The sequence below is a fragment of the Phyllobates terribilis genome, unplaced genomic scaffold (genome assembly GCF_046119375.1).
Source record: "Phyllobates terribilis strain yellow unplaced genomic scaffold, ASM4611937v1 Scaffold_1__5_contigs__length_1240528914, whole genome shotgun sequence".
NCBI classification, from domain to species: Eukaryota; Metazoa; Chordata; class Amphibia; order Anura; family Dendrobatidae; genus Phyllobates; species Phyllobates terribilis.
In genome coordinates, this window is record NW_027362761.1 from 1003137016 (window position 1) to 1003162012 (window position 24997).

The window sequence follows — 24997 nt, forward strand, 5'->3', positions numbered from 1 at the left end:
AAAATCAGCCAAAAGGTCGAAAAACGTTGTCTGTAAAAAGTCAATGTAAAAAATCTTTAAGATGATACTTTTAGCACTTTGGAAGACTCTAAAACTAAGAATTGACTTGTAAAATAAAAATTCCTGATTATTTGTCTGTACTTTTTGAATTCATTAAAGATTTTTAGAGAAGAAAAATGCATCGAAAAGAAAAAAGAATCACAATGTAAAACTTTGTAAAGTTCTTATAGCTTTATTGTAATTTAAAAAAAAAAAAAAAAAAAGTGTGCATTACTTAAGTTTTGGGGGTATAGCTCAGTGGCAGAGCTATTTGACTGCAGATCAAGAGGTCCTTGGTTCAACTCCGAGTGCGCCCTGAAGATAAATCTTTTTAAACCAAATAATTCTAGCTTTATTACTTGTTTATCCATTAAAACATTTTAGGCATATAACGTTGAATGCATATTTATGTGCTTTCTTCATATGAAATCTATTTAAAAAATCAGCCAAAAGGTCGAAAAACGTTGTCTGTAAAAAGTCAATGTAAAAAATCTTTAAGATGATACTTTTAGCACTTTGGAAGACTCTAAAACTAAGAATTGACTTGTAAAATAAAAATTCCTGATTATTTGTCTGTACTTTTTGAATTCATTAAAGATTTTTAGAGAAGAAAAATGCATCGGAAAGAAAAAAGAATCACAATGTAAAACTTTGTAAAGTTCTTATAGCTTTAATGTAATTTAAAAGAAAAAAAAAAAGAAGAGTGTGCATTACTTAAGTTTTGGGGGTATAGCTCAGTGGCAGAGCATTTGACTGCAGATCAAGAGGTCCTTGGTTCAACTCCGAGTGCCCCCTGAAAATATATCTTTTTAAACCAAATAATTCTAGCTTTATTACTTGTTTATCCATTAAAACATTTTAGGCATATAATGTTGAATGCATATTGATGTGATTTCTTCATATGAAATCTATTTAAAAAATCAGCCAAACGGTCGAAAAATGTTGTCTGAAAAAAGTCAATGTAAAAAATCTATAAGATGATACTTTTAGCACTTTGGAAGACACTAAAACTAAGAATTGACTTGTAAAATAAAAATTCCTGATTATTTGTCTGAACTTTTTGAATTCATTAAAGATTTTTAAAGAAGAAAAATGCATCGTAAAGAAAAAATAATCACAATGTAAAACTTTGTAAAGTTCTTATAGCTTTAATGTAATTTAAAAAAAAAAAAAAAAAGAGTGTGCATTACTTAAGTTTTGGGGGTATAGCTCAGTGGCAGAGCATTTGACTGCAGATCAAGAGGTCCTTGGTTCAACTCCGAGTGCCCCCTGAAGATAAATCTTTTTAAACTAAATAATTCTAGCTTTATTACTTGTTTATCCATTAAAACATTTTAGGCATATAACGTTGAATGCATATTGATGTGCTTTCTTCATATGAAATCTATTTAAAAAATCAGCCAAAAGGTCGAAAAACGTTGTCTGTAAAAAGTCAATGTAAAAAATCTATAAGATGATACTTTTAGCACTTTGGAAGACTCTAAAACTAAGAATTGACTTGTAAAATAAAAATTCCTGATTATTTGTCTGTACTTTATGAATTCATTAAAGATTTTTAGAGAAGAAAAATGCATCGGAAAGAAAAAATAATCACAATGTAAAACTTTGTAAAGTTCTTATAGCTTTAATGTAATTAAAAAAAAAAAAAAAAAGAGGGTGCATTACTTAAGTTTTGGGGGTATAGCTCAGTGGCAGAGCATTTGACTGCAGATTAAGAGGTTCTTGGTTCAACTCCGAGTGCCCCCTGAAGATAAATCTTTTTAAACCAAATAATTCTAGCTTTATTACTTGTTTATCCATTAAAACATTTTAGGCATATAACGTTGAATGCATATTGATGTGCTTTCTTCATATGAAATCTATTTAAAAAATCAGCCAAAAGGTCGAAAAACGTTGTCTGTAAAAAGTCAATGTAAAAAATCTATAAGATGATACTTTTAGCACTTTGGAAGACTCTAAAACTAAGAATTGACTTGTAAAATAAAAATTCCTGATTATTTGTCTGTACTTTTTGAATTCATTAAAGATTTTTAAAGAAGAAAAATGCATCGGAAAGAAAAAATAATCACAATGTAAAACTTTGTAAAGTTCTTATAGCTTTAATGTAATTTAAAAAAAAAAAAAAAAAGTGTGCATTACTTAAGTTTTGGGGGTATAGCTCAGTGGCAGAGCATTTGACTGCAGATCAAGAGGTCCTTGGTTCAACTCCGAGTGCGCCCTGAAGATAAATCTTTTTAAACCAAATAATTCTAGCTTTATTACTTGTTTATCCATTAAAACATTTTAGGCATATAATGTTGAATGCATATTGATGTTCTTTCTTCATATGAAATCTATTTAAAAAATCAGCCAAAAGGTCGAAAAACGTTGTCTGTAAAAAGTCAATGTAAAAAATCTATAAGATGATACTTTTAGCACTTTGGAAGACTCTAAAACTAAGAATTGACTTGTAAAATAAAAATTCCTGATTATTTGTCTGTACTTTTTGAATTCATTAAAGATTTTTAGAGAAGAAAAATGCATCGGAAAGAAAAAATAATCACAATGTTAAACTTTGTAAAGTTCTTTTAGCTTTAATGTAATTAAAAAAAAAAAAAAAAAAAAAAGAGGGTGCATTACTTAAGTTTTGGAGGTATAGCTCAGTGGCAGAGCATTTGACTGCAGATCAAGAGGTCCTTGGTTCAACTCCGAGTGCCCCCTGAAGATAAATCTTTTTAAACCAAATTATTCTAGCTTTATTACTTGTTTATCCATTAAAACATTTTAGGCACATAACGTTGAATGCATATTGATGTGCTTTCTTCATATGAAATCTATTTAAAAAATCAGCCAAAAGGTCGAAAAACGTTGTCTGTAAAAAGTCAATGTAAAAAATCTATAAGATGATACTTTTAGCACTTTGGAAGACTCTAAAACTAAGAATTGACTTGTAAAATAAAAATTCCTGATTATTTGTCTGAACTTTTTGAATTCATTAAAGATTTTTAAAGAAGAAAAATGCATCGGAAAGAAAAAATAATCACAATGTAAAACTTTGTAAAGTTCTTATAGCTTTAATGTAATTTAAAAAAAAAAAAAAAAAGAGTGTGCATTACTTAAGTTTTGGGGGTATAGCTCAGTGGCAGAGCATTTGACTGCAGATCAAGAGGTCCTTGGTTCAACTCCGAGTGCCCCCTGAAGATAAATCTTTTTAAACTAAATTATTCTAGCTTTATTACTTGTTTATCCATTAAAACATTTTAGGCATATAACGTTGAATGCATATTGATGTGCTTTCTTCATATGAAATCTATTTAAAAAATCAGCCAAAAGGTCGAAAAACTTTGTCTGTAAAAAGTCAATGTAAAAAATCTATAAGATGATACTTTTAGCACTTTGGAAGACTCTAAAACTAAGAATTGACTTGTAAAATAAAAATTCCTGATTATTTGTCTGTACTTTTTGAATTCATTAAAGATTTTTAAAGAAGAAAAATGCATCGGAAAGAAAAAATAATCACAATGTAAAACTTTGTAAAGTTCTTATAGCTTTAATGTAATTTAAAAAAAAAAAAAAAAAGAGTGTGCATTACTTAAGTTTTGGGGGTATAGCTCAGTGGCAGAGCATTTGACTGCAGATCAAGAGGTCCTTGGTTCAACTCCGAGTGCGCCCTGAAGATAAATCTTTTTAAACCAAATAATTCTAGCTTTATTACTTGTTTATCCATTAAAACATTTTAGGCATATAATGTTGAATGCATATTGATGTTCTTTCTTCATATGAAATCTATTTAAAAAATCAGCCAAAAGGTCGAAAAACGTTGTCTGTAAAAAGTCAAAGTAAAAAATCTATAAGATGATACTTTTAGCACTTTGGAAGACTCTAAAACTAAGAATTGACTTGTAAAATAAAAATTCCTGATTATTTGTCTGTACTTTTTGAATTCATTAAAGATTTTTAGAGAAGAAAAATGCATCGGAAAGAAAAAATAATCACAATGTAAAACTTTGTAAAGTTCTTATAGCTTTAATATAATTAAAAAAAAAAAAGAGTGTGCATTACTTAAGTTTTGGGGGTATAGCTCAGTGGCAGAGCATTTGACTGCAGATCAAGAGGTCCTTGGTTGAACTCCGAGTGCCCCCTGAAGATAAATCTTTTTAAACCAAATAATTCTAGCTTTATTACTTGTTTATCCATTAAAACATTTTAGGCATATAACGTTGAAGGCATATTGATGTGCTTTCTTCATATGAAATCTATTTAAAAAATCAGCCAAAAGGTCGAAAAACGTTGTCTGTAAAAAGTCAATGTAAAAAATCTATAAGATGATACTTTTAGCACTTTGTAAGACTCTAAAACTAGGAATTGACTTGTAAAATAAAAATTCCTGATTATTTGTCTGTACTTTTTGAATTCATTAAAGATTTTTAGAGAAGAAAAATGCATCGGAAAGAAAAAATAATCACAATGTTAAACTTTGTAAAGTTCTTATAGCTTTAATGTAATTAAAAAAAAAAAAAAAAAAAAAAAGAGGGTGCATTACTTAAGTTTTGGAGGTATAGTTCAGTGGCAGAGCATTTGACTGCAGATCAAGAGGTCCTTGGTTCAACTCCGAGTGCCCCCTGAAGATAAATCTTTTTAAACTAAATTATTCTAGCTTTATTACTTGTTTATCCATTAAAACATTTTAGGCATATAACGTTGAATGCATATTGATGTGCTTTCTTCATATGAAATCTATTTAAAAAATCAGCCAAAAGGTCGAAAAACGTTGTCTGTAAAAAGTCAATGTAAAAAATCTATAAGATGATACTTTTAGCACTTTGGAAGACTCTAAAACTAAGAATTGACTTGTAAAATAAAAATTCCTGATTATTTGTCTGAACTTTTTGAATTCATTAAAGATTTTTAAAGAAGAAAAATGCATCGGAAAGAAAAAATAATCACAATGTAAAACTTTGTAAAGTTCTTATAGCTTTAATGTAATTAAAAAAAAAAAAAAAAAAGAGTGTGCATTACTTAAGTTTTGGGGGTATAGCTCAGTGGCAGAGCATTTGACTGCAGATCAAGAGGTCCTTGGTTCAACTCCGAGTGCCCCCTGAAGATAAATCTTTTTAAACTAAATTATTCTAGCTTTATTACTTGTTTATCCATTAAAACATTTTAGGCATATAACGTTGAATGCATATTGATGTGCTTTCTTCATATGAAATCTATTTAAAAAATCAGCCAAAAGGTCGAAAAACTTTGTCTGTAAAAAGTCAATGTAAAAAATCTATAAGATGATACTTTTAGCACTTTGGAAGACTCTAAAACTAAGAATTGACTTGTAAAATAAAAATTCCTGATTATTTGTCTGTACTTTTTGAATTCATTAAAGATTTTTAAAGAAGAAAAATGCATCGGAAAGAAAAAATAATCACAATGTAAAACTTTGTAAAGTTCTTATAGCTTTAATGTAATTTAAAAAAAAAAAAAAAAAGAGTGTGCATTACTTAAGTTTTGGGGGTATAGCTCAGTGGCAGAGCATTTGACTGCAGATCAAGAGGTCCTTGGTTCAACTCCGAGTGCGCCCTGAAGATAAATCTTTTTAAACCAAATAATTCTAGCTTTATTACTTGTTTATCCATTAAAACATTTTAGGCATATAATGTTGAATGCATATTGATGTTCTTTCTTCATATGAAATCTATTTAAAAAATCAGCCAAAAGGTCGAAAAACTTTGTCTGTAAAAAGTCAATGTAAAAAATCTATAAGATGATACTTTTAGCACTTTGGAAGACTCTAAAACTAAGAATTGACTTGTAAAATAAAAATTCCTGATTATTTGTCTGTACTTTTTGAATTCATTAAAGATTTTTAAAGAAGAAAAATGCATCGGAAAGAAAAAATAATCACAATGTAAAACTTTGTAAAGTTCTTATAGCTTTAATGTAATTTAAAAAAAAAAAAAAAAAGAGTGTGCATTACTTAAGTTTTGGGGGTATAGCTCAGTGGCAGAGCATTTGACTGCAGATCAAGAGGTCCTTGGTTCAACTCCGAGTGCGCCCTGAAGATAAATCTTTTTAAACCAAATAATTCTAGCTTTATTACTTGTTTATCCATTAAAACATTTTAGGCATATAATGTTGAATGCATATTGATGTTCTTTCTTCATATGAAATCTATTTAAAAAATCAGCCAAAAGGTCGAAAAACGTTGTCTGTAAAAAGTCAAAGTAAAAAATCTATAAGATGATACTTTTAGCACTTTGGAAGACTCTAAAACTAAGAATTGACTTGTAAAATAAAAATTCCTGATTATTTGTCTGTACTTTTTGAATTCATTAAAGATTTTTAGAGAAGAAAAATGCATCGGAAAGAAAAAATAATCACAATGTAAAACTTTGTAAAGTTCTTATAGCTTTAATATAATTAAAAAAAAAAAAGAGTGTGCATTACTTAAGTTTTGGGGGTATAGCTCAGTGGCAGAGCATTTGACTGCAGATCAAGAGGTCCTTGGTTGAACTCCGAGTGCCCCCTGAAGATAAATCTTTTTAAACCAAATAATTCTAGCTTTATTACTTGTTTATCCATTAAAACATTTTAGGCATATAACGTTGAAGGCATATTGATGTGCTTTCTTCATATGAAATCTATTTAAAAAATCAGCCAAAAGGTCGAAAAACGTTGTCTGTAAAAAGTCAATGTAAAAAATCTATAAGATGATACTTTTAGCACTTTGTAAGACTCTAAAACTAGGAATTGACTTGTAAAATAAAAATTCCTGATTATTTGTCTGTACTTTTTGAATTCATTAAAGATTTTTAGAGAAGAAAAATGCATCGGAAAGAAAAAATAATCACAATGTTAAACTTTGTAAAGTTCTTATAGCTTTAATGTAATTAAAAAAAAAAAAAAAAAAAAAAGAGGGTGCATTACTTAAGTTTTGGAGGTATAGTTCAGTGGCAGAGCATTTGACTGCAGATCAAGAGGTCCTTGGTTCAACTCCGAGTGCCCCCTGAAGATAAATCTTTTTAAACTAAATTATTCTAGCTTTATTACTTGTTTATCCATTAAAACATTTTAGGCATATAACGTTGAATGCATATTGATGTGCTTTCTTCATATGAAATCTATTTAAAAAATCAGCCAAAAGGTCGAAAAACGTTGTCTGTAAAAAGTCAATGTAAAAAATCTATAAGATGATACTTTTAGCACTTTGGAAGACTCTAAAACTAAGAATTGACTTGTAAAATAAAAATTCCTGATTATTTGTCTGTACTTTTTGAATTCATTAAAGATTTTTAAAGAAGAAAAATGCATCGGAAAGAAAAAATAATCACAATGTAAAACTTTGTAAAGTTCTTATAGCTTTAATGTAATTTAAAAAAAAAAAAAAAAAGTGTGCATTACTTAAGTTTTGGGGGTATAGCTCAGTGGCAGAGCATTTGACTGCAGATCAAGAGGTCCTTGGTTCAACTCCGAGTGCGCCCTGAAGATAAATCTTTTTAAACCAAATAATTCTAGCTTTATTACTTGTTTATCCATTAAAACATTTTAGGCATATAATGTTGAATGCATATTGATGTTCTTTCTTCATATGAAATCTATTTAAAAAATCAGCCAAAAGGTCGAAAAACGTTGTCTGTAAAAAGTCAAAGTAAAAAATCTATAAGATGATACTTTTAGCACTTTGGAAGACTCTAAAACTAAGAATTGACTTGTAAAATAAAAATTCCTGATTATTTGTCTGTACTTTTTGAATTCATTAAAGATTTTTAGAGAAGAAAAATGCATCGGAAAGAAAAAATAATCACAATGTAAAACTTTGTAAAGTTCTTATAGCTTTAATATAATTAAAAAAAAAAAAGAGTGTGCATTACTTAAGTTTTGGGGGTATAGCTCAGTGGCAGAGCATTTGACTGCAGATCAAGAGGTCCTTGGTTGAACTCCGAGTGCCCCCTGAAGATAAATCTTTTTAAACCAAATAATTCTAGCTTTATTACTTGTTTATCCATTAAAACATTTTAGGCATATAACGTTGAAGGCATATTGATGTGCTTTCTTCATATGAAATCTATTTAAAAAATCAGCCAAAAGGTCGAAAAACGTTGTCTGTAAAAAGTCAATGTAAAAAATCTATAAGATGATACTTTTAGCACTTTGTAAGACTCTAAAACTAGGAATTGACTTGTAAAATAAAAATTCCTGATTATTTGTCTGTACTTTTTGAATTCATTAAAGATTTTTAGAGAAGAAAAATGCATCGGAAAGAAAAAATAATCACAATGTTAAACTTTGTAAAGTTCTTATAGCTTTAATGTAATTAAAAAAAAAAAAAAAAAAAAAAAGAGGGTGCATTACTTAAGTTTTGGAGGTATAGTTCAGTGGCAGAGCATTTGACTGCAGATCAAGAGGTCCTTGGTTCAACTCCGAGTGCCCCCTGAAGATAAATCTTTTTAAACTAAATTATTCTAGCTTTATTACTTGTTTATCCATTAAAACATTTTAGGCATATAACGTTGAATGCATATTGATGTGCTTTCTTCATATGAAATCTATTTAAAAAATCAGCCAAAAGGTCGAAAAACGTTGTCTGTAAAAAGTCAATGTAAAAAATCTATAAGATGATACTTTTAGCACTTTGGAAGACTCTAAAACTAAGAATTGACTTGTAAAATAAAAATTCCTGATTATTTGTCTGTACTTTTTGAATTCATTAAAGATTTTTAAAGAAGAAAAATGCATCGGAAAGAAAAAATAATCACAATGTAAAACTTTGTAAAGTTCTTATAGCTTTAATGTAATTTAAAAAAAAAAAAAAAAAGTGTGCATTACTTAAGTTTTGGGGATATAGCTCAGTGGCAGAGCATTTGACTGCAGATCAAGAGGTCCTTGGTTCAACTCCGAGTGCGCCCTGAAGATAAATCTTTTTAAACCAAATAATTCTAGCTTTATTACTTGTTTATCCATTAAAACATTTTAGGCATATAATGTTGAATGCATATTGATGTTCTTTCTTCATATGAAATCTATTTAAAAAATCAGCCAAAAGGTCGAAAAACGTTGTCTGTAAAAAGTCAAAGTAAAAAATCTATAAGATGATACTTTTAGCACTTTGGAAGACTCTAAAACTAAGAATTGACTTGTAAAATAAAAATTCCTGATTATTTGTCTGTACTTTTTGAATTCATTAAAGATTTTTAGAGAAGAAAAATGCATCGGAAAGAAAAAATAATCACAATGTAAAACTTTGTAAAGTTCTTATAGCTTTAATATAATTAAAAAAAAAAAAGAGTGTGCATTACTTAAGTTTTGGGGGTATAGCTCAGTGGCAGAGCATTTGACTGCAGATCAAGAGGTCCTTGGTTGAACTCCGAGTGCCCCCTGAAGATAAATCTTTTTAAACCAAATAATTCTAGCTTTATTACTTGTTTATCCATTAAAACATTTTAGGCATATAACGTTGAATGCATATTGATGTGCTTTCTTCATATGAAATCTATTTAAAAAATCAGCCAAAAGGTCGAAAAATGTTGTCTGTAAAAAGTCAATGTAAAAAATCTATAAGATGATACTTTTAGCACTTTGGAAGACTCTAAAACTAAGAATTGACTTGTAAAATAAAAATTCCTGATTATTTGTCTGTACTTTTTGAATTCATTAAAGCTTTTTAAAGAAGAAAAATGCATCGGAAAGAAAAAATAATCACAATGTAAAACTTTGTAAAGTTCTTATAGCTTTAATGTAATTTAAAAAAAAAAAAAAAAAGAGTGTGCATTACTTAAGTTTTGGGGGTATAGCTCAGTGGCAGAGCATTTGACTGCAGATCAAGAGGTCCTTGGTTCAACTCCGAGTGCCCCCTGAAGATAAATCTTTTTAAACTAAATTATTCTAGCTTTATTACTTGTTTATCCATTAAAACATTTTAGGCATATAACGTTGAATGCATATTGATGTGCTTTCTTCATATGAAATCTATTTAAAAAATCAGCCAAAAGGTCGAAAAATGTTGTCTGTAAAAAGTCAATGTAAAAAATCTATAAGATGATACTTTTAGCACTTTGGAAGACTCTAAAACTAAGAATTGACTTGTAAAATAAAAATTCCTGATTATTTGTCTGTACTTTTTGAATTCATTAAAGATTTTTAAAGAAGAAAAATGCATCGGAAAGAAAAAATAATCACAATGTAAAACTTTGTAAAGTTCTTATAGCTTTAATGTAATTTAAAAAAAAAAAAAAAAAGAGTGTGCATTACTTAAGTTTTGGGGGTATAGCTCAGTGGCAGAGCATTTGACTGCAGATCAAGAGGTCCTTGGTTCAACTCCGAGTGCCCCCTGAAGATAAATATTTTTAAACTAAATAATTCTAGCTTTATTACTTGTTTATCCATTAAAACATTTTAGGCATATAACGTTGAATGCATATTGATGTGCTTTCTTCATATGAAATCTATTTAAAAAATCAGCCAAAAGGTCGAAAAACGTTGTCTGTAAAAAGTCAATGTAAAAAATCTATAAGATGATACTTTTAGCACTTTGGAAGACTCTAAAACTAAGAATTGACTTGTAAAATAAAAATTCCTGATTATTTGTCTGTACTTTTTGAATTCATTAAAGATTTTTAGAGAAGAAAAATGCATCGGAAAGAAAAAATAATCACAATGTTAAACTTTGTAAAGTTCTTATAGCTTTAATGTAATTTAAAAAAAAAAAAAAAAAGAGTGTGCATTACTTAAGTTTTGGGGGTATAGCTCAGTGGCAGAGCATTTGACTGCAGATCAAGAGGTCCTTGGTTCAACTCCGAGTGCCCCCTGAAGATAAATCTTTTTAAACTAAATTATTCTAGCTTTATTACTTGTTTATCCATTAAAACATTTTAGGCATATAACGTTGAATGCATATTGATGTGCTTTCTTCATATGAAATCTATTTAAAAAATCAGCCAAAAGGTCGAAAAACGTTGTCTGTAAAAAGTCAATGTAAAAAATCTATAAGATGATACTTTTAGCACTTTGGAAGACTCTAAAACTAAGAATTGACTTGTAAAATAAAAATTCCTGATTATTTGTCTGTACTTTTTGAATTCATTAAAGATTTTTAGAGAAGAAAAATGCATCGGAAAGAAAAAATAATCACAATGTTAAACTTTGTAAAGTTCTTATAGCTTTAATGTAATTTAAAAAAAAAAAAAAAAAGAGTGTGCATTACTTAAGTTTTGGGGGTATAGCTCAGTGGCAGAGCATTTGACTGCAGATCAAGAGGTCCTTGGTTCAACTCCGAGTGCCCCCTGAAGATAAATCTTTTTAAACTAAATTATTCTAGCTTTATTACTTGTTTATCCATTAAAACATTTTAGGCATATAACGTTGAATGCATATTGATGTGCTTTCTTCATATGAAATCTATTTAAAAAATCAGCCAAAAGGTCGAAAAACGTTGTCTGTAAAAAGTCAATGTAAAAAATCTATAAGATGATACTTTTAGCACTTTGGAAGACTCTAAAACTAAGAATTGACTTGTAAAATAAAAATTCCTGATTATTTGTCTGTACTTTTTGAATTCATTAAAGATTTTTAAAGAAGAAAAATGCATCGGAAAGAAAAAATAATCACAATGTAAAACTTTGTAAAGTTCTTATAGCTTTAATGTAATTAAAAAAAAAAAAAAAAAAAGTGTGCATTACTTAAGTTTTGGGGGTATAGCTCAGTGGCAGAGCATTTGACTGCAGATCAAGAGGTCCTTGGTTCAACTCCGAGTGCGCCCTGAAGATAAATCTTTTTAAACCAAATAATTCTAGCTTTATTACTTGTTTATCCATTAAAACATTTTAGGCATATAATGTTGAATGCATATTGATGTTCTTTCTTCATATGAAATCTATTTAAAAAATCAGCCAAAAGGTCGAAAAACGTTGTCTGTAAAAAGTCAAAGTAAAAAATCTATAAGATGATACTTTTAGCACTTTGGAAGACTCTAAAACTAAGAATTGACTTGTAAAATAAAAATTCCTGATTATTTGTCTGTACTTTTTGAATTCATTAAAGATTTTTAGAGAAGAAAAATGCATCGGAAAGAAAAAATAATCACAATGTAAAACTTTGTAAAGTTCTTATAGCTTTAATATAATTAAAAAAAAAAAAGAGTGTGCATTACTTAAGTTTTGGGGGTATAGCTCAGTGGCAGAGCATTTGACTGCAGATCAAGAGGTCCTTGGTTCAACTCCGAGTGCGCCCTGAAGATAAATCTTTTTAAACCAAATAATTCTAGCTTTATTACTTGTTTATCCATTAAAACATTTTAGGCATATAATGTTGAATGCATATTGATGTTCTTTCTTCATATGAAATCTATTTAAAAAATCAGCCAAAAGGTCGAAAAACTTTGTCTGTAAAAAGTCAATGTAAAAAATCTATAAGATGATACTTTTAGCACTTTGGAAGACTCTAAAACTAAGAATTGACTTGTAAAATAAAAATTCCTGATTATTTGTCTGTACTTTTTGAATTCATTAAAGATTTTTAAAGAAGAAAAATGCATCGGAAAGAAAAAATAATCACAATGTAAAACTTTGTAAAGTTCTTATAGCTTTAATGTAATTAAAAAAAAAAAAAAAAAAAGTGTGCATTACTTAAGTTTTGGGGGTATAGCTCAGTGGCAGAGCATTTGACTGCAGATCAAGAGGTCCTTGGTTCAACTCCGAGTGCGCCCTGAAGATAAATCTTTTTAAACCAAATAATTCTAGCTTTATTACTTGTTTATCCATTAAAACATTTTAGGCATATAATGTTGAATGCATATTGATGTTCTTTCTTCATATGAAATCTATTTAAAAAATCAGCCAAAAGGTCGAAAAACGTTGTCTGTAAAAAGTCAAAGTAAAAAATCTATAAGATGATACTTTTAGCACTTTGGAAGACTCTAAAACTAAGAATTGACTTGTAAAATAAAAATTCCTGATTATTTGTCTGTACTTTTTGAATTCATTAAAGATTTTTAGAGAAGAAAAATGCATCGGAAAGAAAAAATAATCACAATGTAAAACTTTGTAAAGTTCTTATAGCTTTAATATAATTAAAAAAAAAAAAGAGTGTGCATTACTTAAGTTTTGGGGGTATAGCTCAGTGGCAGAGCATTTGACTGCAGATCAAGAGGTCCTTGGTTCAACTCCGAGTGCGCCCTGAAGATAAATCTTTTTAAACCAAATAATTCTAGCTTTATTACTTGTTTATCCATTAAAACATTTTAGGCATATAATGTTGAATGCATATTGATGTTCTTTCTTCATATGAAATCTATTTAAAAAATCAGCCAAAAGGTCGAAAAACTTTGTCTGTAAAAAGTCAATGTAAAAAATCTATAAGATGATACTTTTAGCACTTTGGAAGACTCTAAAACTAAGAATTGACTTGTAAAATAAAAATTCCTGATTATTTGTCTGTACTTTTTGAATTCATTAAAGATTTTTAAAGAAGAAAAATGCATCGGAAAGAAAAAATAATCACAATGTAAAACTTTGTAAAGTTCTTATAGCTTTAATGTAATTTAAAAAAAAAAAAAAAAAGAGTGTGCATTACTTAAGTTTTGGGGGTATAGCTCAGTGGCAGAGCATTTGACTGCAGATCAAGAGGTCCTTGGTTCAACTCCGAGTGCGCCCTGAAGATAAATCTTTTTAAACCAAATAATTCTAGCTTTATTACTTGTTTATCCATTAAAACATTTTAGGCATATAATGTTGAATGCATATTGATGTTCTTTCTTCATATGAAATCTATTTAAAAAATCAGCCAAAAGGTCGAAAAACGTTGTCTGTAAAAAGTCAAAGTAAAAAATCTATAAGATGATACTTTTAGCACTTTGGAAGACTCTAAAACTAAGAATTGACTTGTAAAATAAAAATTCCTGATTATTTGTCTGTACTTTTTGAATTCATTAAAGATTTTTAGAGAAGAAAAATGCATCGGAAAGAAAAAATAATCACAATGTAAAACTTTGTAAAGTTCTTATAGCTTTAATATAATTAAAAAAAAAAAAGAGTGTGCATTACTTAAGTTTTGGGGGTATAGCTCAGTGGCAGAGCATTTGACTGCAGATCAAGAGGTCCTTGGTTGAACTCCGAGTGCCCCCTGAAGATAAATCTTTTTAAACCAAATAATTCTAGCTTTATTACTTGTTTATCCATTAAAACATTTTAGGCATATAACGTTGAAGGCATATTGATGTGCTTTCTTCATATGAAATCTATTTAAAAAATCAGCCAAAAGGTCGAAAAACGTTGTCTGTAAAAAGTCAATGTAAAAAATCTATAAGATGATACTTTTAGCACTTTGTAAGACTCTAAAACTAGGAATTGACTTGTAAAATAAAAATTCCTGATTATTTGTCTGTACTTTTTGAATTCATTAAAGATTTTTAGAGAAGAAAAATGCATCGGAAAGAAAAAATAATCACATTGTTAAACTTTGTAAAGTTCTTATAGCTTTAATGTAATTAAAAAAAAAAAAAAAAAAAAAAAGAGGGTGCATTACTTAAGTTTTGGAGGTATAGTTCAGTGGCAGAGCATTTGACTGCAGATCAAGAGGTCCTTGGTTCAACTCCGAGTGCCCCCTGAAGATAAATCTTTTTAAACTAAATTATTCTAGCTTTATTACTTGTTTATCCATTAAAACATTTTAGGCATATAACGTTGAATGCATATTGATGTGCTTTCTTCATATGAAATCTATTTAAAAAATCAGCCAAAAGGTCGAAAAATGTTGTCTGTAAAAAGTCAATGTAAAAAATCTATAAGATGATACTTTTAGCACTTTGGAAGACTCTAAAACTAAGAATTGACTTGTAAAATAAAAATTCCTGATTATTTGTCTGTACTTTTTGAATTCATTAAAGATTTTTAAAGAAGAAAAATGCATCGGAAAGAAAAAATAATCACAATGTAAAACTTTGTAAAGTTCTTATAGCTTTAATGTAATTTAAAAAAAAAAAAAAAAAAAGAGTGTGCATTACTTAAGTTTTGGGGGTATAGCTCAGTGGCAGAGCATTTGACTGCAGATCAAGAGGTCCTTGGTTCAACTCCGAGTGCCCCCTGAAGATAAATCTTTTTAAACTAAATTATTCTAGCTTTATTACTTGTTTATCCATTAAAACATTTTAGGCATATAACGTTGAATGCATATTGATGTGCTTTCTTCATATGAAATCTATTTAAAAAATCAGCCAAAAGGTCGAAAAATGTTGTCTGTAAAAAGTCAATGTAAAAAATCTATAAGATGATACTTTTAGCACTTTGGAAGACTCTAAAACTAAGAATTGACTTGTAAAATAAAAATTCCTGATTATTTGTCTGTACTTTTTGAATTCATTAAAGATTTTTAGAGAAGAAAAATGCATCGGAAAGAAAAAATAATCACAATGTAAAACTTTGTAAAGTTCTTATAGCTTTAATATAATTAAAAAAAAAAAAGAGTGTGCATTACTTAAGTTTTGGGGGTATAGCTCAGTGGCAGAGCATTTGACTGCAGATCAAGAGGTCCTTGGTTGAACTCCGAGTGCCCCCTGAAGATAAATCTTTTTAAACCAAATAATTCTAGCTTTATTACTTGTTTATCCATTAAAACATTTTAGGCATATAAAGTTGAAGGCATATTGATGTGCTTTCTTCATATGAAATCTATTTAAAAAATCAGCCAAAAGGTCGAAAAACGTTGTCTGTAAAAAGTCAATGTAAAAAATCTATAAGATGATACTTTTAGCACTTTGTAAGACTCTAAAACTAGGAATTGACTTGTAAAATAAAAATTCCTGATTATTTGTCTGTACTTTTTGAATTCATTAAAGATTTTTAGAGAAGAAAAATGCATCGGAAAGAAAAAATAATCACAATGTTAAACTTTGTAAAGTTCTTATAGCTTTAATGTAATTAAAAAAAAAAAAAAAAAAAAAAAGAGGGTGCATTACTTAAGTTTTGGAGGTATAGTTCAGTGGCAGAGCATTTGACTGCAGATCAAGAGGTCCTTGGTTCAACTCCGAGTGCCCCCTGAAGATAAATCTTTTTAAACTAAATTATTCTAGCTTTATTACTTGTTTATCCATTAAAACATTTTAGGCATATAACGTTGAATGCATATTGATGTGCTTTCTTCATATGAAATCTATTTAAAAAATCAGCCAAAAGGTCGAAAAATGTTGTCTGTAAAAAGTCAATGTAAAAAATCTATAAGATGATACTTTTAGCACTTTGGAAGACTCTAAAACTAAGAATTGACTTGTAAAATAAAAATTCCTGATTATTTGTCTGTACTTTTTGAATTCATTAAAGATTTTTAAAGAAGAAAAATGCATCGGAAAGAAAAAATAATCACAATGTAAAACTTTGTAAAGTTCTTATAGCTTTAATGTAATTTAAAAAAAAAAAAAAAAAGAGTGTGCATTACTTAAGTTTTGGGGGTATAGCTCAGTGGCAGAGCATTTGACTGCAGATCAAGAGGTCCTTGGTTCAACTCCGAGTGCCCCCTGAAGATAAATCTTTTTAAACTAAATTATTCTAGCTTTATTACTTGTTTATCCATTAAAACATTTTAGGCATATAACGTTGAATGCATATTGATGTGCTTTCTTCATATGAAATCTATTTAAAAAATCAGCCAAAAGGTCGAAAAATGTTGTCTGTAAAAAGTCAATGTAAAAAATCTATAAGATGATACTTTTAGCACTTTGGAAGACTCTAAAACTAAGAATTGACTTGTAAAATAAAAATTCCTGATTATTTGTCTGTACTTTTTGAATTCATTAAAGATTTTTAAAGAAGAAAAATGCATCGGAAAGAAAAAATAATCACAATGTAAAACTTTGTAAAGTTCTTATAGCTTTAATGTAATTTAAAAAAAAAAAAAAAAGAGTGTGCATTACTTAAGTTTTGGGGGTATAGCTCAGTGGCAGAGCATTTGACTGCAGATCAAGAGGTCCTTGGTTCAACTCCGAGTGCCCCCTGAAGATAAATATTTTTAAACTAAATAATTCTAGCTTTATTACTTGTTTATCCATTAAAACATTTTAGGCATATAACGTTGAATGCATATTGATGTGCTTTCTTCATATGAAATCTATTTAAAAAATCAGCCAAAAGGTCGAAAAACGTTGTCTGTAAAAAGTCAATGTAAAAAATCTATAAGATGATACTTTTAGAACTTTGGAAGACTCTAAAACTAAGAATTGACTTGTAAAATAAAAATTCCTGATTATTTGTCTGTACTTTTTGAATTCATTAAAGATTTTTAGAGAAGAAAAATGCATCGGAAAGAAAAAATAATCACAATGTTAAACTTTGTAAAGTTCTTATAGCTTTAATGTAATTAAAAAAAAAAAAAAAAAAAAAAGAGGGTGCATTACTTAAGTTTTGGAGGTATAGTTCAGTGGCAGAGCATTTGACTGCAGATCAAGAGGTCCTTGGTTCAACTCCGAGTGCCCCCTGAAGATAAATCTTTTTAAACTAAATTATTCTAGCTTTATTACTTGTTTATCCATTAAAACATTTTAGGCATATAACGTTGAATGCATATTGATGTGCTTTCTTCATATGAAATCTATTTAAAAAATCAGCCAAAAGGTCGAAAAACGTTGTCTGTAAAAAGTCAATGTAAAAAATCTATAAGATGATACTTTTAGCACTTTGGAAGACTCTAAAACTAAGAATTGACTTGTAAAATAAAAATTCCTGATTATTTGTCTGTACTTTTTGAATTCATTAAAGATTTTTAGAGAAGAAAAATGCATCGGAAAGAAAAAATAATCACAATGTTAAACTTTGTAAAGTTCTTATAGCTTTAATGTAATTTAAAAAAAAAAAAAAAAAGAGTGTGCATTACTTAAGTTTTGGGGGTATAGCTCAGTGGCAGAGCATTTGACTGCAGATCAAGAGGTCCTTGGTTCAACTCCGAGTGCCCCCTGAAGATAAATCTTTTTAAACTAAATTATTCTAGCTTTATTACTTGTTTATCCATTAAAACATTTTAGGCATATAACGTTGAATGCATATTGATGTGCTTTCTTCATATGAAATCTATTTAAAAAATCAGCCAAAAGGTCGAAAAACGTTGTCTGTAAAAAGTCAATGTAAAAAATCTATAAGATGATACTTTTAGCACTTTGGAAGACTCTAAAACTAAGAATTGACTTGTAAAATAAAAATTCCTGATTATTTGTCTGTACTTTTTGAATTCATTAAAGATTTTTAAAGAAGAAAAATGCATCGGAAAGAAAAAATAATCACAATGTAAAACTTTGTAAAGTTCTTATAGCTTTAATGTAATTAAAAAAAAAAAAAGTGTGCATTACTTAAGTTTTGGGGGTATAGCTCAGTGGCAGAGCATTTGACTGCAGATCAAGAGGTCCTTGGTTCAACTCCGAGTGCGCCCTGAAGATAAATCTTTTTAAACCAAATAATTCTAGCTTTATTACTTGTTTATCCATTAAAACATTTTAGGCATATAATGTTGAATGCATATTGATGTTCTTTCTTCATATGAAATCTATTTAAAAACTCAGCCAAAAGGTCGAAAAACGTTGTCTGTAAAAAGTCAAAGTAAAAAATCTATAAGATGATACTTTTAGCACTTTGGAAGACTCTAAAACTAAGAATTGACTTGTAAAATAAAAATTCCTGATTATTTGTCTGTACTTTTTGAATTCATTAAAGATTTTTAGAGAAGAAAAATGCATCGGAAAGAAAAAATAATCACAATGTAAAACTTTGTAAAGTTCTTATAGCTTTAATATAATTTAAAAAAAAAAAGAGTGTGCATTACTTAAGTTTTGGGGGTATAGCTCAGTGGCAGAGCATTTGACTGCAGATCAAGAGGTCCTTGGTTGAACTCCGAGTGCCCCCTGAAGATAAATCTTTTTAAACCAAATAATTCTAGCTTTATTACTTGTTTATCCATTAAAACATTTTAGGCATATAACGTTGAAGGCATATTGATGTGCTTTCTTCATATGAAATCTATTTAAAAAATCAGCCAAAAGGTCGAAAAACGTTGTCTGTAAAAAGTCAATGTAAAAAATCTATAAGATGATACTTTTAGCACTTTGTAAGACTCTAAAACTAGGAATTGACTTGTAAAATAAAAATTCCTGATTATTTGTCTGTACTTTTTGAATTCATTAAAGATTTTTAGAGAAGAAAAATGCATCGGAAAGAAAAAATAATCACAATGTTAAACTTTGTAAAGTTCTTATAGCTTTAATGTAATTAAAAAAAAAAAAAAAAAAAAAAAGAGGGTGCATTACTTAAGTTTTGGAGGTATAGTTCAGTGGCAGAGCATTTGACTGCAGATCAAGAGGTCCTTGGTTCAACTCCGAGTGCCCCCTGAAGATAAATCTTTTTAAACTAAATTATTCTAGCTTTATTACTTGTTTATCCATTAAAACATTTTAGGCATATAACGTTGAATGCATATTGATGTGCTTTCTTCATATGAAATCTATTTAAAAAATCAGCCAAAAGGTCGAAAAACGTTGTCTGTAAAAAGTCAATGTAAAAAATCTATAAGATGATACTTTTAGCACTTTGGAAGACTCTAAAACTAAGAATTGACTTGTAAAATAAAAATTCCTGATTATTTGTCTGAACTTTTTGAATTCATTAAAGATTTTTAAAGAAGAAAAATGCATCGGAAAGAAAAAATAATCACAATGTAAAACTTTGTAAAGTTCTTATAGCTTTAATGTAATTTAAAAAAAAAAAAAAAAAGAGTGTGCATTACTTAAGTTTTGGGGGTATAGCTCAGTGGCAGAGCATTTGACTGCAGATCAAGAGGTCCTTGGTTCAACTCCGAGTGCCCCCTGAAGATAAATCTTTTTAAACTAAATTATTCTAGCTTTATTACTTGTTTATCCATTAAAACATTTTAGGCATATAACGTTGAATGCATATTGATGTGCTTTCTTCATATGAAATCTATTTAAAAAATCAGCCAAAAGGTCGAAAAACGTTGTCTGTAAAAAGTCAATGTAAAAAATCTATAAGATGATACTTTTAGCACTTTGGAAGACTCTAAAACTAAGAATTGACTTGTAAAATAAAAATTCCTGATTATTTGTCTGTACTTTTTGAATTCATTAAAGATTTTTAGAGAAGAAAAATGCATCGGAAAGAAAAAATAATCACAATGTAAAACTTTGTAAAGTTCTTATAGCTTTAATGTAATTAAAAAAAAAAAAAAAAAAAAAAAAAGGGTGCATTACTTAAGTTTTGGGGGTATAGCTCAGTGGCAGAGCATTTGACTGCAGATTAAGAGGTTCTTGGTTCAACTCCGAGTGCCCCCTGAAGATAAATCTTTTTAAACCAAATAATTCTAGCTTTATTACTTGTTTATCCATTAAAACATTTTAGGCATATAATGTTGAATGCATATTGATGTGCTTTCTTCATATGAAATCTATTTAAAAAATCAGCCAAAAGGTCGAAAAACGTTGTCTGTAAAAAGTCAATGTAAAAAATCTATAAGATGATACTTTTAGCACTTTGGAAGACTCTAAAACTAAGAATTGACTTGTAAAATAAAAATTCCTGATTATTTGTCTGTACTTTTTGAATTCATTAAAGATTTTTAGAGAAGAAAAATGCATCGGAAAGAAAAAATAATCACAATGTAAAACTTTGTAAAGTTCTTATAGCTTTAATGTAATTTAAAAAAAAAAAAAAAAAAAGAGTGTGCATTACTTAAGTTTTGGGGGTATAGCTCAGTGGCAGAGCATTTGACTGCAGATCAAGAGGTCCTTGGTTCAACTCCGAATGCCCACTGAAGATAAATCTTTTTAAACCAAATTATTCTAGCTTTATTACTTGTTTATCCATTAAAACATTTTAGGCATATAACGTTGAATGCATATTGATGTGCTTTCTTCATATGAAATCTATTTAAAAAATCAGCCAAAAGGTCGAAAAACGTTGTCTGTAAAAAGTCAATGTAAAAAATCTATAAGATGATACTTTTAGCACTTTGGAGGACTCTAAAACTAAGAATTGACTTGTAAAATAAAAATTCCTGATTATTTGTCTGTACTTTTTGAATTCATTAAAGATTTTTACAGAAGAAAAATGCATCGGAAAGAAAAAATAATCACAATGTAAAACTTTGTAAAGTTCTTATAGCTTTAATGTAATTTAAAAAAAAAAAAAAAAGTGTGCATTACTTAAGTTTTGGGGGTATAGCTCAGTGGCAGAGCTATTTGACTGCAGATCAAGAGGTCCTTGGTTCAACTCCGAGTGCCCCCTGAAGATAAATCTTTTTAAACTAAATAATTCTAGCTTTATTACTTGTTTATCCATTAAAACATTTTAGGCATATAACGTTGAATGCATATTGATGTGCTTTCTTCATATGAAATCTATTTAAAAAATCAGCCAAAAGGTCGAAAAACGTTGTCTGTAAAAAGTCAATGTAAAAAATCTATAAGATGATACTTTTAGCACTTTGGAAGACTCTAAAACTAAGAATTGACTTGTAAAATAAAAATTCCTGATTATTTGTCTGTACTTTTTGAATTCATTAAAGATTTTTAAAGAAGAAAAATGCATCGGAAAGAAAAAATAATCACAATGTAAAACTTTGTAAAGTTCTTATAGCTTTAATGTAATTTAAAAAAAAAAAAAAAAGTGTGCATTACTTAAGTTTTGGGGGTATAGCTCAGTGGCAGAGCATTTGACTGCAGATCAAGAGGTCCTTGGTTCAACTCCGAGTGCGCCCTGAAGATAAATCTTTTTAAACCAAATAATTCTAGCTTTATTACTTGTTTATCCATTAACACATTTTAGGCATATAATGTTGAATGCATATTGATGTTCTTTCTTCATATGAAATCTATTTAAAAAATCAGCCAAAAGGTCGAAAAACGTTGTCTGTAAAAAGTCAAAGTAAAAAATCTATAAGATGATACTTTTAGCACTTTGGAAGACTCTAAAACTAAGAATTGACTTGTAAAATAAAAATTCCTGATTATTTGTCTGTACTTTTTGAATTCATTAAAGATTTTTAGAGAAGAAAAATGCATCGGAAAGAAAAAATAATCACAATGTAAAACTTTGTAAAGTTCTTATAGCTTTAATATAATTAAAAAAAAAAAAGAGTGTTCATTACTTAAGTTTTGGGGGTATAGCTCAGTGGCAGAGCATTTGACTGCAGATCAAGAGGTCCTTGGTTGAACTCCGAGTGCCCCCTGAAGATAAATCTTTTTAAACCAAATAATTCTAGCTTTATTACTTGTTTATCCATTAAAACATTTTAGGCATATAAAGTTGAAGGCATATTGATGTGCTTTCTTCATATGAAATCTATTTAAAAAATCAGCCAAAAGGTCGAAAAACGTTGTCTGTAAAAAGTCAATGTAAAAAATCTATAAGATGATACTTTTAGCACTTTGTAAGACTCTAAAACTAGGAATTGACTTGTAAAATAAAAATTCCTGATTATTTGTCTGTACTTTTTGAATTCATTAAAGATTTTTAGAGAAGAAAAATGCATCGGAAAGAAAAAATAATCACAATGTTAAACTTTGTAAAGTTCTTATAGCTTTAATGTAATTAAAAAAAAAAAAAAAAAAAAAAAGAGGGTGCATTACTTAATTTTGGAGGTATAGTTCAGTGGCAGAGCATTTGACTGCAGATCAAGAGGTCCCTGGTTCAACTCCGAGTGCCCCCTGAAGATAAATCTTTTTAAACTAAATTATTCTAGCTTTATTACTTGTTTATCCATTAAAACATTTTAGGCATATAACGTTGAATGCATATTGATGTGCTTTCTTCATATGAAATCTATTTAAAAAATCAGCCAAAAGGTCGAAAAACGTTGTCTGTAAAAAGTCAATGTAAAAAATCTATAAGATGATACTTTTAGCACTTTGGAAGACTCTAAAACTAAGAATTGACTTGTAAAATAAAAATTCCTGATTATTTGTCTGTACTTTTTGAATTCATTAAAGATTTTTAAAGAAGAAAAATGCATCGGAAAGAAAAAATAATCACAATGTAAAACTTTGTAAAGTTCTTATAGCTTTAATGTAATTTAAAAAAAAAAAAAAAAAGAGTGTGCATTACTTAAGTTTTGGGGGTATAGCTCAGTGGCAGAGCATTTGACTGCAGATCAAGAGGTCCTTGGTTCAACTCCGAGTGCGCCCTGAAGATAAATCTTTTTAAACCAAATAATTCTAGCTTTATTACTTGTTTATCCATTAACACATTTTAGGCATATAATGTTGAATGCATATTGATGTTCTTTCTTCATATGAAATCTATTTAAAAAATCAGCCAAAAGGTCGAAAAACGTTGTCTGTAAAAAGTCAATGTAAAAAATCTATAAGATGATTCTTTTAGCACTTTGGAAGACTCTAAAACTAAGAATTGACTTGTAAAATAAAAATTCCTGATTATTTGTCTGTACTTTTTGAATTCATTAAAGATTTTTAGAGAAGAAAAATGCATCGGAAAGAAAAAATAATCACAATGTAAAACTTTGTAAAGTTCTTATAGCTTTAATATAATTAAAAAAAAAAAAGAGTGTGCATTACTTAAGTTTTGGGGGTATAGCTCAGTGGCAGAGCATTTGACTGCAGATCAAGAGGTCCTTGGTTGAACTCCGAGTGCCCCCTGAAGATAAATCTTTTTAAACCAAATAATTCTAGCTTTATTACTTGTTTATCCATTAAAACATTTTAGGCATATAAAGTTGAAGGCATATTGATGTGCTTTCTTCATATGAAATCTATTTAAAAAATCAGCCAAAAGGTCGAAAAACGTTGTCTGTAAAAAGTCAATGTAAAAAATCTATAAGATGATACTTTTAGCACTTTGTAAGACTCTAAAACTAGGAATTGACTTGTAAAATAAAAATTCCTGATTATTTGTCTGTACTCTTTGAATTCATTAAAGATTTTTAGAGAAGAAAAATGCATCGGAAAGAAAAAATAATCACAATGTTAAACTTTGTAAAGTTCTTATAGCTTTAATGTAATTAAAAAAAAAAAAAAAAAAAAAAGAGGGTGCATTACTTAAGTTTTGGAGGTATAGTTCAGTGGCAGAGCATTTGACTGCAGATCAAGAGGTCCTTGGTTCAACTCCGAGTGCCCCCTGAAGATAAATCTTTTTAAACTAAATTATTCTAGCTTTATTACTTGTTTATCCATTAAAACATTTTAGGCATATAACGTTGAATGCATATTGATGTGCTTTCTTCATATGAAATCTATTTAAAAAATCAGCCAAAAGGTCGAAAAACGTTGTCTGTAAAAAGTCAATGTAAAAAATCTATAAGATGATACTTTTAGCACTTTGGAAGACTCTAAAACTAAGAATTGACTTGTAAAATAAAAATTCCTGATTATTTGTCTGTACTTTTTGAATTCATTAAAGATTTTTAAAGAAGAAAAATGCATCGGAAAGAAAAAATAATCACAATGTAAAACTTTGTAAAGTTCTTATAGCTTTAATGTAATTTAAAAAAAAAAAAAAAAAGAGTGTGCATTACTTAAGTTTTGGGGGTATAGCTCAGTGGCAGAGCATTTGACTGCAGATCAAGAGGTCCTTGGTTCAACTCCGAGTGCCCCCTGAAGATAAATCTTTTTAAACCAAATTATTCTAGCTTTATTACTTGTTTATCCATTAAAACATTTTAGGCATATAACGTTGAATGCATATTGATGTGCTTTCTTCATATGAAATCTATTTAAAAAATCAGCCAAAAGGTCGAAAAACGTTGTCTGTAAAAAGTCAATGTAAAAAATCTATAAGATGATACTTTTAGCACTTTGGAAGACTCTAAAACTAAGAATTGACTTGTAAAATAAAAATTCCTGATTATTTGTCTGAACTTTTTGAATTCATTAAAGATTTTTAAAGAAGAAAAATGCATCGGAAAGAAAAAATAATCACAATGTAAAACTTTGTAAAGTTCTTATAGCTTTAATGTAATTTAAAAAAAAAAAAAAAAGAGTGTGCATTACTTA

General features: G+C 28.5%; 14 non-coding genes across 14 annotated transcripts; all 14 read left to right on the top strand.

The window, feature by feature from the left end:
• The first annotated feature begins 762 nt into the window (after positions 1–762).
• Positions 763–834, top strand: TRNAC-GCA (transfer RNA cysteine (anticodon GCA)). The gene has a single exon. It is a non-coding gene; the product is annotated as a tRNA-Cys (tRNA).
• A 404-nt stretch (positions 835–1238) lies between these two features.
• TRNAC-GCA (transfer RNA cysteine (anticodon GCA)) lies at positions 1239–1310 on the top strand. Its single transcript has one exon. It is a non-coding gene; the product is annotated as a tRNA-Cys (tRNA).
• A 1833-nt stretch (positions 1311–3143) lies between these two features.
• On the top strand, positions 3144–3215 carry TRNAC-GCA (transfer RNA cysteine (anticodon GCA)). The gene has a single exon. It is a non-coding gene; the product is annotated as a tRNA-Cys (tRNA).
• Positions 3216–5046: 1831 nt separating this feature from the next.
• Positions 5047–5118, top strand: TRNAC-GCA (transfer RNA cysteine (anticodon GCA)). The gene has a single exon. It is a non-coding gene; the product is annotated as a tRNA-Cys (tRNA).
• Positions 5119–9793: 4675 nt separating this feature from the next.
• Positions 9794–9865, top strand: TRNAC-GCA (transfer RNA cysteine (anticodon GCA)). Its single transcript has one exon. It is a non-coding gene; the product is annotated as a tRNA-Cys (tRNA).
• Positions 9866–10269: 404 nt separating this feature from the next.
• Positions 10270–10341, top strand: TRNAC-GCA (transfer RNA cysteine (anticodon GCA)). The gene has a single exon. It is a non-coding gene; the product is annotated as a tRNA-Cys (tRNA).
• A 404-nt stretch (positions 10342–10745) lies between these two features.
• TRNAC-GCA (transfer RNA cysteine (anticodon GCA)) lies at positions 10746–10817 on the top strand. Its single transcript has one exon. It is a non-coding gene; the product is annotated as a tRNA-Cys (tRNA).
• Positions 10818–11221: 404 nt separating this feature from the next.
• On the top strand, positions 11222–11293 carry TRNAC-GCA (transfer RNA cysteine (anticodon GCA)). Its single transcript has one exon. It is a non-coding gene; the product is annotated as a tRNA-Cys (tRNA).
• A 3723-nt stretch (positions 11294–15016) lies between these two features.
• TRNAC-GCA (transfer RNA cysteine (anticodon GCA)) lies at positions 15017–15088 on the top strand. The gene has a single exon. It is a non-coding gene; the product is annotated as a tRNA-Cys (tRNA).
• A 1355-nt stretch (positions 15089–16443) lies between these two features.
• TRNAC-GCA (transfer RNA cysteine (anticodon GCA)) lies at positions 16444–16515 on the top strand. Its single transcript has one exon. It is a non-coding gene; the product is annotated as a tRNA-Cys (tRNA).
• Positions 16516–16918: 403 nt separating this feature from the next.
• TRNAC-GCA (transfer RNA cysteine (anticodon GCA)) lies at positions 16919–16990 on the top strand. The gene has a single exon. It is a non-coding gene; the product is annotated as a tRNA-Cys (tRNA).
• An 884-nt stretch (positions 16991–17874) lies between these two features.
• TRNAC-GCA (transfer RNA cysteine (anticodon GCA)) lies at positions 17875–17946 on the top strand. Its single transcript has one exon. It is a non-coding gene; the product is annotated as a tRNA-Cys (tRNA).
• Positions 17947–19770: 1824 nt separating this feature from the next.
• Positions 19771–19842, top strand: TRNAC-GCA (transfer RNA cysteine (anticodon GCA)). The gene has a single exon. It is a non-coding gene; the product is annotated as a tRNA-Cys (tRNA).
• A 4686-nt stretch (positions 19843–24528) lies between these two features.
• TRNAC-GCA (transfer RNA cysteine (anticodon GCA)) lies at positions 24529–24600 on the top strand. Its single transcript has one exon. It is a non-coding gene; the product is annotated as a tRNA-Cys (tRNA).
• Positions 24601–24997: the final 397 nt, after the last annotated feature.